This window comes from Amphiura filiformis, chromosome 13 (genome assembly GCF_039555335.1).
Source record: "Amphiura filiformis chromosome 13, Afil_fr2py, whole genome shotgun sequence".
In the NCBI taxonomy this organism is placed as follows: domain Eukaryota; kingdom Metazoa; phylum Echinodermata; class Ophiuroidea; order Amphilepidida; family Amphiuridae; genus Amphiura; species Amphiura filiformis.
This window is the reverse complement of record NC_092640.1, coordinates 20,268,973-20,281,704: the sequence shown is the minus strand read 5'-3', so window position 1 is coordinate 20,281,704 and position 12,732 is coordinate 20,268,973. Positions and strand designations below refer to the sequence as shown.

At 37.8% G+C, this 12,732-nt stretch overlaps 1 non-coding gene across 1 annotated transcript; it reads left to right on the top strand.

Annotated features, from left to right (window-relative positions):
* Positions 1–2,036: 2,036 nt before the first annotated feature.
* On the top strand, positions 2,037–2,118 carry Trnas-gcu (transfer RNA serine (anticodon GCU)). The gene has a single exon. It is a non-coding gene; the product is annotated as a tRNA-Ser (tRNA).
* The last annotated feature ends 10,614 nt before the right edge of the window (positions 2,119–12,732 follow it).

Sequence of the window (12,732 nt, the reverse complement as noted above, 5' to 3'; positions counted from 1 at the left end):
TAGCGTAGCCAGCAGGGGGCAGGGGGCAGAGTGCCCCCCCCCCCTGACAAAAAAATGAAAGGAAAAGTGCCCCTCTGACAAAAAAATGAAAGAGAAAATCAGGAGGGCAAAGGAAAAGAAAAAGGGCAAGGAGTCCCTTTTCTAGCAAAATTCAGGGCCAAAATAGTGTAAAATACAAAATTTTTCGCGCTACGCGCGCACATTGTAACAATAAAGCCCTTTTTAGCCGGATAATGGGCGAAAATAGTGTAAAAATACCATTTTTTCGCGCTACGCGCGCACATCATCCCAATAAGGCCCTTTTCGGGAAGCTCGAAGACATACAGTCTCTATGTATTGTATGATGCAACTGCAATTTTTTTCGTCTGTGCCCCCAAAATTTTATTTTGCCCCCCCCCTGACCAAGAAAGGTGGCTACGCCCCTGGCTATAAAGGCTATACTAGGATGGTGCAGAAGTGTAATGTAGTATTTCCCTGCTAGTTAATAACCACAAAATAAACTGTAAAATGTCAGTTTCTATTTATAGCACAATATTGTCATTGCTATTGTTTATGTGAAACGAAAATGGACAATGATTGTTATGCAACTTTGACAGTAAAGTAGACTTTCCATGCTACGGTGCGCCGCTTATACAAGTAATTGTACCACAACTCGTAAATGGGTCTTGTATTGAATTAAGAAGGGATGTGCGCATAATTTGAAGATTTATTTAGGTGGGCAGGGGCGTAGCAAGCGGGGGGACAGGGTGGACGAAGTCCATGGGCCCCAAGGGTTCAGGGGCCCCGAGCACAAAAGCGAAAATTAAACAAGGGCTGATAATGGAGTGCAGATGGGCCCGGGTCCAGGGCCCCCAAAATTGCCCTATGCATCTTTCTTTTAACCACAATAACACCATGTTTTTTGGCCAAAATAGGGCAAAATTGTAAAATTTTTGCGCGCTTCGCTCGCATTCAAATGGCAAATTGCATGTTGATCTGGGGCTAAAATAGTCTGAAATTGAATTTTTTCGCGTGCGTTGTGCGCAAGTGTCCTAGTAACATCGGAACAAAATATGTTATAGCCAAAGTAACAAATTCTCGATCATGAGAGGATGTACCTTCTGCGTCAGCGTACTTTTCATAGAATAGTGCGACCTGCATGACCGAACATTGACCTTGCCCAGCAACGACCGTGTGATTGGTCAATTCTCAAAAGCTGTGTTTGCGCCGTAAGCGCCGGTATTTGCGTAGTACGCTCGACGCAATTACCTGGCTCTCATGATCGAGAATTGAATATTTTGGCTATAGTCCCCCTCTATATTATATACGTAAACCAAAACTTCGTCACTGAGTTCGGGGCCAGGGCCCCCATAAGGTAAATCCCGCCCTGGTTAAAAGGGCCCCTACTGCTCCTTGTCCATGGGCCCCTGATGCTCTTACTACGCCCCTGTAGGTGGGTGATTTTGTTCATTTATTTATTAATTTAAATTATCGTTCATTCATTTTATATATTATTCATGCATTCACATTTCTTATTACAGCGAGATCTTGCATGGCAAATACGGGAATAATAATATAGTTTCAACTTTGATAATAAAGTAAACTTTCCGTGCTACAGTGCACCACTTACCAGCAGCTGTCGCTCTCGGTGTGCATGTGTGCTTTTGTGTGCTAACTATGCCAACATTATAGCAACACGCAAACCTTTGATGATGGAGGGACACATGTACCTATTGTTTTTGTTGGATTTATATCAAGATTCGCATACATTTAATAATAAGATACTTCTTTCTATGTAACGCATATACGTCTGAATAAAATAGGTCTTAGGTTTGATAGTAGAAATTATAAAAAAAAGTGTAAGTAATCGTTATTGTCAGCGTCTTTATCATCGTCATTATCATCATCATCATCCTCCTCATCATCATCATCCTCCTCCTCCTCATTTATCATTGTCATCGTCACTATTATCACCATCACTATTACTGTGATCATGAACATTTTAAATATCATCATCGCTGTCATCATCGTCATCATTATCATCGTTATCAGCCAACGACGAGGTGGCCGAGTGGTTAAGGCGATGGACTGCTAATCCATTGTGCTCTGCACGCGTGGGTTCGAATCCCATCCTCGTCGAATGGTGAATTTTTTATTTATTTATTTTGTTTTTGTTTTTATTTTTGCTAAAATAAAACCTCGCAGGTGAGTCAGAAAGTCAATTACTTTCTCTAATTTTTTTAACTTTTCGGCCCCAGCCTCTCTGTTTCTCTCCCGCTCCCTCACACCCCAAATCTTCATCATTCAGATCATTCTTCACGCACAAGCACCTCACATAATATGCACATCTACTTACGTCAGGATTCTTGTGGCGTATAAAATGGGTCAGTGGTTCTTTCTGGGGTATATTTCTTATCACACCATTCTTATGGTATTCAAAAAACGTACCACCAATAGCTTGTGGGGAACATTTTTTCACAGACCCAGCTTACCCCTATAAGGGACCAATAGCATTATCGCGAGTTGCAAGCCTTGTGGTCCTAGCTAATTTTCTTTGCGGGAATTACCATGATTTATGCCCCACAAAGAAATTATACTCCATAAGCTATTGCTGCAACTTACAAAATACCCTACAAGAATACTTGCACCGGAGCACCCAACTAACATGCAACCCCTCTCTCCCTCTAAGTCACGCTTATATGCTTATTACCAAAAGCCTTCATTTCGTTTACCTGTATCCTTTCTTCCCTTTTCTCATTCTCCCTCTCTTGTTTGCATCTTATCTAGATTCTCTCTTTTTCTCATCTTCATTTTCTCCGATTAATCTCCTCTCTCTCTGTCTTTACCCTTTCCTTATCTCTCCTAGTCTCTTTCCAGCTCACTTTCTGTCTATCCCGCCCCATCACCCTGTCCGTTCTCTCTACCCTCCTGCTTCTCTCCCTCTCCCCATTTCTCTCTCCCTTCCCCTCGTCCCCTCTCCCTCTCAGTTCTCTCTACCCTCCTGCTTCTCTCCCTCTCCCCCATTTCTCTCTCCCTTCCCCTCGTCCCCTCTCCCTCTTCTCTTCTTTCTCGTTCTCTTTTTCTTCTCTCACCTTTTCTCTTAACTATGTCCTTTATTCCGATCAGTCATTGTCCTCCATGCATCACCATCGCAACAATGCGAGAAGAAGGGTCAGCGTCCGCTCACGACCACTAATTTGAATATAGTAAGAGTATGTCTAAAACAATCAATGGGTCATTGGAAAAACGCTGGTGCTGCTGTCCAGTTAAGTTAAGCTGTTTACCTTAGGTTAGTAAGTGTCGTTAAAAGGAAAAATAAAACCTCTTGAAAAGGTTGTATTTCTGTTTTACATATTTTACGTTTACTAATACATACTTATAGATATAACTTTGGTACTGAAAGACAAAATTTGTGCGTCTAAGTGATATTTTATTATTTTATACGGCTAGGAAGCAGATGGTATTTGAAATACCTCTGAATAAATTATGAACGTTGGCACGTATTCTTCTTTCTTTTCCTGTACATTATAACAGCCAGTGTGTTCATTTTTTGCTATCTTCATAACCATGATAAATAACTTTCATTATGAAATCGGGCATGAGACAGACAGACAGACACCCACACAGACAAACAGACACCTAGACAGACAGTCGGTCAGTCCGTCAGACAGAAGGAGAGGAGAGACGGGAGGGAGGGGAGGAATAAAGAGAGAGATGGGGGAGTGAGAGAGAGACGGGGAGAGGCGGAAAGAAAAAACTTTAAAGGGAGGCAGAGGAGGAGAAGGAGGACAGAGAGAGGGAGGGAATGGGAATGATAGCGAAGGAAGATACAAGGAGAGATAAGGACAGGGTAAAGACAGAGAAATGAGATAAAACAGAGAAAGGGAAGATGATAAAAAAAAAGAACATATATAAGATGCAAAGAGGAGTATAAGAAGAAGGTGAGGGACAAAAAGGAAAGTGATCGAGTGGAAATGATAAACAGAAGGAGAAGAAAAAGAAACTGAAGTAGAAGAACACATTGCTATCTTCAGTAGATAGCATCTGTGTATAACAGGTATAGCTGATATCACCCATAATTTGCTATCTTCTGTAGATAGCAAGTGTGTATAAAAGACACATTGAAGGCGCAAAAGAACAGTGTACAAGAACAAGAAGCTGAAGAAGAAGAACACATTGTTATCTTCAGTAGATAGCATCTGTGTATAACAGGTATGGCTGTTATAGCACATAATTTGCTATCTTCTGTAGATAGCAAGTGTGTATAAAAGAAGAAGACCAATAATTGAAGGCGCAAAAGAACAGTAGCCAAGAAGAAGGCAGGTCAGAGGAGATCATGACCTAGCGGTGTATGCATTCAAATATTGAGACAAATAAAGCTGACACACAAAAAGAATGGTATGCGTTATATCAATTATAGGTATTAAACAAGGATTGATATAAGGAGTGTCATTTTCGCCCCATGTGCATGATTTTTCTCGAGAGGAGGAAAACGCCCAAGCCTTTCGTTTTGATATTAGCTTTGACTCAAGAACCGCAAGCCCTATGACCTCCTTGGCTCATTTCTTATCAGATCGATGTTAATATTGCACTTTTCTAGTTAAATGGCTAAAGCTGTAAAATATGGTTCATTCCACCTCACTCGCCTTAAGTGCGACATTACATAAAGCACAGGATGTTGACTATGCAAAAATAAACCCTCTTTCATTACCATGCTACTTGTAATCCTATAAACTGTCCATATAACTGATAATTACGACGTTTGATTTCCGCTAGTAAATAAATAATAAAGTTCTGAATTAATATTTCATATACATGTCGGTATTAAAATATATTTTGAACAGATAAAATTAACAAATATAGGTCACATTTGATTTTGAATTAACCCATAATTCTTCGGTGTTAGATCCCAGATGACGTCATTTGACGTCAAGCCGATGCGCACATCGTATAAGAGAACATCGTTGCTGCGCTTTGCAAAATTCGGCGTGACGTCAAATGACGACATCTCGGGTCTTAACACAAGGAATTATGGGGTTTACCGAAAAGGTCAATTGTTCACGATGAACTCGAGTAATATTTTTCTTTGGTGAAACTCTACTCTTATACAATGAGGAGCGCAGTTTAATTCTGAATTCGAATAATAAGCTTTTATGAGATCGAGAAGTGCTAGACATAGAAACATAAAAAGTTTAAGTTTCGAGATATTTTCTCAATTAGAACCACTGAACCAATACTAGGCTTGTTTGTACTCATGTTAATGCATTTTTTATGTTGATTCCAAATGTGTTCATGACAATTTTGAAATTAAAAAACATTGAAACTTGTCGTATGCATTCGACACTCGCGTGGAGAGAGTTTTAAACAATCCCATAATGCCTCTGTGTTAAGTTTCCCTAAATTATAACAAAACATGTAATGTATAAACTAAAAGTATTACATATAATAAGAAACAACAGATAACATACTAACAATGATATATAATTATATACTCCTCTATTTCTCTTTGTTCTACTGTTTGATTCAACATAAATACCGTAAACGTTCGCCTAATGGCGCTTTTGGATTCTTAGAAATGTGAGAGCGCCATCCCTGTAAAATCTCAACAGCATTAAGGATACGTGTATGTTAAATTGAGCAACCTGGACATAATGCCTCAGAAAAAATATCGTGACATGACCCAATACTTTAGGTCACTAGGTTAGTTGCTAGAGCAGCAAATGTTTTGGGGTTTCTTCAGGTATTCTTTCTCAAAGTGCCATTGGACTTAATTTGTAAATCGATTCATACGTTATACCTAACTCATTTTGGTAAATCTTTTTATAACATTGTAATTTCTTCATATTTTTTTTATATTCTTCAGTTCAAAATTACACCCTTCTATTGTCTGACCTGTTAGCTCAGTCGGTAGAGGGTGCGCCTTGAATGGTGAATGGTGAATGGTACTTGTTCGAATCTTGATTTCTGCCCCCACTTTTATGTGAAGAAGGGTCAAGAAATGTTTTAGGATTTTGTCCCCATTTTACGAACGAATATTGTGAATTTTTTTAATTTAATTTTTATTTTCTTTTTTTTTTTTAGATAAATAGGCACTGCGAACAAACGGCAACAAAAACCGCTGACAAACTTTGCTCCACCTGCTACCTACCTAACAATGCGTGATATATTCCACTACATTTAACAGTTAAATGACCTTTGAAAAATAGAACGGCCTCAATGTTTCAAATTGTGTAACTACATTACTTTATTCATTTATGCATTATAAATGATCAGCTATTTTTTCTTTTCTTAAAAGGATCGAACCCAAGTAGATCAGACCATTGATCATATAACTATCAGACCACGAAGTAGTTACGTAACTCCGTGATGGTATCGGAACCAAGCACTGTTTGTATGGCGATCATTACGATCACGCTATTTTGGTATGCCTTTTTTGTGTACTGATTGTTTCGATCGTGGTTCAGTACTTAAGCGCGTGATCCCGTTGACATAGTAACATTACGTAACTTCGATACCGGGCTTCGATACTGAATAGTTGTCGAGTGCACATAATATGGAAAGCCATTGGGGTATTGTGTGCCTTCCAAAGCGCCTTATAACATGTTCTCATTGTGTTGTGGAATCCTAGCTAGTATTCAATGATAGCTATAGAGGCCTTGCGTTTATCGATTGGCTCCAAACAAAGGATTTGAACCGGTTTCTTCCCCGTAATCATGGCGCAGTGTAGTCCATTCAATCAAATGTTGTCATCAACCCATTTGATCGTAGTGCATTTTGTTATGTGTGTGAGACGAACTGTCGCGGTAGATGCAATCATGCTTTTGTTGAATGCATTTGAGTAGTCCGCCATATTTACGGGATGATACGTCATATGCACAGCCTCTATTTAGTTGGTCGTTGTATGATTTTGTTCGTTCACTCATTCAAATTGTATTTATCATTTGAAGACTGAGCCTATTATGATAAATCCTCCGTGGAACAGTTTCAAATATAGCTAGGGATTATTGTGGCAGAGGTTATCTTTTGAATCCTCTTAGAGGGCTATCATTTTTTTTCGGAAGGGGGTCCCAAATTTACAAAAAGTCTGCGTCAATAAAATTGCGCACCCCCGGCCCCCTATTTCGGCAACAAACATTTTATGATCCCAAACCCCAAAATTGTATTGAAATCAGTCTTTTTGAATAAAATAACACACTTTCTGTGGTCATCGTGTGACTCCCTACATTTTGGTCATAAAACATTTTATGACCCTCCTATTATTCTTTCCAAGACATTATGACCCCGTATATTTGGGACCCCCCCCCTTTCGAATAAAATGATATACCTCTTATGACCACTGATGCATAGGCAAGGACACTCGCGCGAATTGAAAGACTTGTCGCACGCAACAGTTCGTCTCACACACATAACAAATGCCTATACAATCAAATAGGTTCATTACAACATTTGATTGAATGGATTGAGTTACTCTAAAATGAAACGATAAAAACAAAGAATCATGAAAAAAGACACATACAAGATAAAATAATAAAATAATATAAACAATGTTAAAGATAAAATCAAGAAAATAGAGAATAAAATTTCCTCAAATCAGAAAAAAAAACATTGACAGACATCATAATCTGTCAGAAATTACTGCATGAGATTCGAACCATCAATCTTCTCCACAAGTTCTCTTTATCCTCGCACTATAGTCTAATGCTCTGCTCACTGGGCCACAACGTATCAGGTGAATGATTACCGCATTATCATGAACAAGTTTGTTCGATCTTGTTCATAATTGTATGTGTCGATAGGTTTCATCCTTTAACTACACGTACCCTTAATGATCAGTGATAATAGTCGGCTTTTACAGGGATGGCGCTCTCTCATTTCCATGAACTCCATAGCGCCATTAGGCGAACGTTTACGGTATATGTTAAAGTCCCCGTCAGCGACGTATGCGCCACTCCACCTTAAGGTGAACTAATTTGTCACTAAAACATGTTTTAACTTAATGAATGATCATAAAACTTTGATAAATGGTAACAATTTCTAAGCAAAATAACCGTTTTCTACTAATAAACTGCCATCAATTTGAGATTGATCGTGTTTAAAGTCCCTATGAAAATGTTCGCATTTTAATAATTCTATTATGAATTGCACGCGTTAGATGATTTGCATATAAACAGATCATATACAACCTGACAGCTGATGCCCTTAATAAACTGCTATTACGACTCAAATTTCAGCACATCAATATCATTAGGTAATTTTATATCATATAATTTATTAAAACAAGAGCCATAAGGGTGCCTAGGTCTGCTCAAAATCGGCAAAATTCTCTTGTAAAGGTTGCAGCTTAATGAACCGTATTTATGACTGATACGCGGCGCTACAATGATATTGCAAGCTCTAACCCTGACTGCACCGATATGGAATATTATCAACAGCCCTAAAAATATAAAATGTGGAAAAAAATACATTTTTATTACGATATTAAAATTCTTCATGTAAAATGCATTCAAATGAGTACAAACATGCCTAGTATTGGTGCAGTGGTTCTTGAGTTAGACATAAGAATCTTAATATGAATAATGAACTCAAGTACCATGTAATATAAGGCCAAGCACTCTTATAGGCAGCTCTCACTCGGGTATAGCAACGTAACTGAACCAGACATTGGTAATTTCCTAAGGCCCTCCAGTGCTGCCGAACTAATTTCGCTTTCTCACCCCCGGGAATCTAGCAGATATTAACTTTTTTATATGAAATCCAATGACCCAAAAGAAGATTTAGTATTTAATTTTTTTGTTCATCTACTTTTGTTTCTTTATAGGATCATATTTTTAAGAATATTGGATAACCACATAACCTACTTTCGCCTTGCAGGGAGAGAGAGATGGCGATTAAACTGTTGCAAATATTATAAAGACTGATTAAAATGCAATTATAATAATATCATATACAATAGACTGTGGGTTATTCATTATTATTTTATTAAGATTATAAGCCAAACTGAGATTATAGCCATTGTTGAGATCCGTTTTATGACAATATATTTATTATAATAACAATTAACAATTAATTTTATATTAAGGCATCGACGTGAATTATTGAACTGAAAAGAAGAATCCTTGAAAAGAATTAAAGCCAAAATATTATATTCAAATCACAATTTGGCAGAGTTTAGCTCTTGAAAAACCTTTGCCAAATATGCCTTCGAATACGTATTTTACTTTAAACGTTAGTCACTGAATTCTTCCCGTTAAAAATGGTCAAAGATTCGTTAATCAGAAATGAGGAGCGTTTTATTTTTGGATTAGGGTACTGTGTATATTTTGACAACTGAAATGAATTGTGAAATATAAAAAACATCCACAGAGAAGATATAAAAGATGAAAATTCCTTTTAATTACATTAGGCATTTATAATACAGAAAAGTTCATATACAACATTATGATCAAATCCTTGCTTTAAGCAAATTATGTTCAGGGTTTTTCTTAAATGTCTGATTAAAATAGCCTTAACAAAGTACATAATGATATATCTAAATGATTTGTAAAAGTACTGTATTAAACACAATACTGGCAAAAAGCTGTAATTGACAATTTACATTGTTTTGTAAATATAAACAGGTTCTTATACAATAAAAAAAAGTTCGACGACATAGCTTGATGTTATGTACAATAAACCTGTCCGCAAAATGAATCTAGAATTAATTTTCTTACTTAAAATGAACCTTCTTGATTACATCAAACAACTTAAAAGCAGTTCAGTGCAAAGAAATGACAGTGCTTATACCTTTGTAATGCATGTAGGTGATTCCAGAACAGCAAAACCGTTCTTGGATTTACGAAAACGGTTTTGTACTAAATATGTTAAACTAAAATATTGGTTCTCTGAGTTTAATGAACTTAATTCTTAACATAGCATTGCATGGTGCAAAAAAAGCGGTTATGTAAACATTTCGTGAAAGGGTGCATGGACACAACAGTTGAATAATTTCTTCTCATATATAACAAAATGTTTGTCGCAAAACTGTCTTTATTGCAAGATATATCCCTGCACTGGTTGTCCTGATGAGTTCTCTAATGCAACGTTTCCTGTCGTAAACATTGTAGGAGTTAATGGTCTTGATGGTCTTTCTCTGTTTGCCAAAGACATGTACAACTTATCCCGAGCATGCTTCTTTGTTTCGAGTTCCACATATATCTTATCATGAAGCGATGGTGCATGTGTATAATCTGAATCTACAGTTAATGGAGATCGAAGATTGCACATCTTGATTAGAAGTACCAGTCCTACAATTAAGAAAATAAGGGATAAAATAGAAGCAGCTATAGTAGCAACGACCCAGTATATAATCGGTGTTGACAGAGTTGTACACATGGCTTCACAATTTGTAGCCGCTGCTTCTACTGCGGGGAACTGCCCTGAAGGGTCCGTATTTTGTATCCCCTTAAAAGGCGATACCGTAGATTTCGTTGTCGGCATCTTACCCAGGTTTCTGTTTGGTAATACAGTTAAAGGACCGATATGACATGTTTGTACCTTGGCTGGGAAATATGGGCTAGAGATCTGGCACAAAAATATTGCACCGTTATCAGAAACTGACGGTGTAAATTTGATATATGAATAGAGCCGCTCACTACCGATGCCGTTTTTAGATTTTGGAAAGTCCGCATGGGTGCCGGTCCGACTCCATCTTATGTCCACAGGTGGGTTCGATTTTGTAGAGCTGCAATTAAAGATCATTTCTGAACCTGATAGAATAGTTGTTGGTCGATTGTTTTCACATCGTGGCTCAGTATCATCAGGAAAATGCATGATTCCGATATCTACAGAATCAATAGCGGCTACTTCAACAGAAGTAGCACCTTCTCTAACAACTTGACAAAAATAAATTCCACCGTCATCTCGAGTGGCTCCCATGATGGACAAGAAATAGACCGTTGTACCGTCGTGCATTTGACGTATAGCAAGGAAGAATCGATCACCCGCTTCTGATTTGATATCCTTATCGGCAGACAATCTTTCAGTTTTCCCGCCAATAGTACGAATTATCTTCACCTCTTGATCATCACTTAGCTCACGTATTTGGCAATGTAATGATAGGATGCCTCCTTCCTCCACAGGGTTTACAGGGGAGCTGGCTTTGATAGTAGTACATGAGACGAAAGTAAGCAAAGATGAGAATGCTACGATGGCACAAAGTACAAAAGTTAACTCAGCCATGTTGTAAGAGAGGTGGTGCTGAGGGTGAAGTTCGGGATCTGATTAGACGATTAACACTGCTCCTTGGATGACACCGTTTGTGACATGTACTCCACGGACAACTAAAGTGAGTCCTGCATTACCATCATTGCAGATGAGATGTGGAACAATAAGCAACATACTTTTTCTGGTTCATCAATTGGTAACGATTGTCGGAGAGGTAGAGTTGATAAAATCAAATTACTGTTCACGTTGATTAGAATGTGGCTACTCAGATACTACTCTCATCAGACGCATGGCAAAAATGAAGGCTTTATCAATGCAAACTACAATCCACGTCCACTACAGAAACATTTGTGTCCAAGTTAAGACATGGCTTAAATGTTTAGCTAAAATCAATTTTACCAATTGGTCAGCTGCAAAAGTCCAAAAGCAGTCTTGATGACAAGTGGTGACAACACGTATACGTATAACGATATCTAGTTCAATCAACAATACTAACAGCTACACTTCGTATCACTAACATGTCCGTCACAAGATAACCATGTGGCTAAAAAAATCACGACATTAGATGACATTCCATGACAATGTTTCAGGACATGATGATAAGTTGAGTAGCAGTAGTGGCAATAGTAGCATCCAATGCAATGACCAGGCACTAAATCCCATCCATCCACACACGGTATCAGCTTGCCACTTTACTCCAAGTTCATTCTAACGATACGATACTCCCAGTGCATCACGCGCAATGGCTGATGGGACGTGACAATTTAATTAATCTTGAATGTAAGGCGCGTGTACGCTGAGTCAGGCGTAAGTTTAAGTTACTTCCATTGAAGAATGGCACACAGCTGCAGGGCCAACCTGTTAAATATCGATGGGCAGCCGTTTTGTCTATCTATAAGTAATATTAAAGACGGTGGCTAAAGTGAGGTATCATCGGGGTAGCTTATTATAGGGTTTTAGAAAAGCAATATAACCGTCTATTCATTGATATAATGTTTAACCATGTTGCTGTGGTTGTGAAGATGCCATGAAACATTAAGCAAATCGTCCTTAACTTAGATATTATAATATGCTACTTAAGAATCACCGTACCACTACTAGAAGTCTTAATAATCATAGCATGCAAAAATGCTTATAAAAACATCAAATAAATAGGTATTTATATATATAATTGTTCAAGCTTATTGAATAAGTTGGTTTGACTAGAGACGCCGCAAGTAAGGGATACATTGCCATTGTATGATCTAAAATTAATCGAAGTTGAACATGGTCTATATATTGTGATGTGATATAACACTTGCCGGGAGGATGAAATATAACTCGAGTTTTGATACTTTGGTTTTAATTTCACTAATCAACAACGAAATCCAGTCAAACTTGAAGTATAATATCGATAATACTGTTATTAAAATCTGATGATATATTACATGATATACCGCGTTTTTACTTTCACTTTCATGTTTTGGAATAAGTCCATATTGTACGCAACAACCATGACGGAAAAGTGGTCCAATTGCGGGTGTCCATTACGCCGCGTTAACTTCATCATTA